This window comes from Lipotes vexillifer, unplaced genomic scaffold (genome assembly GCF_000442215.2).
Source record: "Lipotes vexillifer unplaced genomic scaffold, Lipotes_vexillifer_v1.1 scaffold4405, whole genome shotgun sequence".
NCBI lineage: Eukaryota > Metazoa > Chordata > Mammalia > Artiodactyla > Lipotidae > Lipotes > Lipotes vexillifer.
The window spans coordinates 1-804 of NW_006774624.1; the positions used below are offsets into that span (position 1 = coordinate 1).

Genomic DNA, 804 nt, shown 5'->3' on the forward strand with positions numbered 1-804 from the left:
GTCACCAGGGCTCTGAGTGTTTGCTCCAGGGACCTGGGGTTCACCCTGTCACCCTGGAGGTCGTGCCTAGACAGCAGGGCCCAGGCTGGACACATAGGGGGAAAAGCATCCCCACAGGACAGCCTGTGCGAGCCGATTCAGCTGCCAGATTCCAGAGGCCCGGGATCACCCTGTGGCCCATGAAACCCAGGAGCCACGAGGGTCTTGCATCGGGATTCCTGTCCGTTGGACTGTGAGGTTTAGGTAAGGAATCTTGGAAACAGTGGTACCAAGACTGAATTCGAATGAGCTTTAGGATATTATGGAGCACTCTGAAGTGTGTGGGTTGCTAAAAACCCTCCCGGCTTCGCTCTTGTTGAAAATGAAGATCCCCAAGATGCAGCGGATGCTGTCTGAGAACTAGACGGGAGAACACTCTGTGGCTGCTGAGTAAGAGTGGACCTGTCGAATGCGGAAAAGAGAAGTCGAAATCGTGGCCGCCTCGCCTCCTTCTTGGGGTCGTCACCCTCGAGATGATTATCGGAGGAGGAGTCCTCCCCCTCACCACAGATCTCCAAGACGGAGAAGCTTCTCCCGCAGCCGGAGCAGGTCCCTTTCTAGATAGAGGAGAAGGGAGAGCTCACTGTCCCAGGAGAGAAATCCCAAGCCGTCCCGATCTTTCTCTAGGTCTCCTAGCCGATCCAGGTCAAATGAAAGCAAATAGCAGACCACTTTGCAAGAGGAGTGGTGCACAGGAAATAGCTTCATTTGACCGGAGTATGTACAGAAAATTCAAGTTTTGTTTGAGACTTCCGAAGCTTGATG

The 804-nt window shown here is 53.6% G+C and overlaps 1 pseudogene; it reads left to right on the top strand.

The window, feature by feature from the left end:
* The first annotated feature begins 190 nt into the window (after positions 1 to 190).
* LOC103084927 (serine/arginine-rich splicing factor 3 pseudogene) lies at positions 191 to 703 on the top strand (annotated as a pseudogene).
* The last annotated feature ends 101 nt before the right edge of the window (positions 704 to 804 follow it).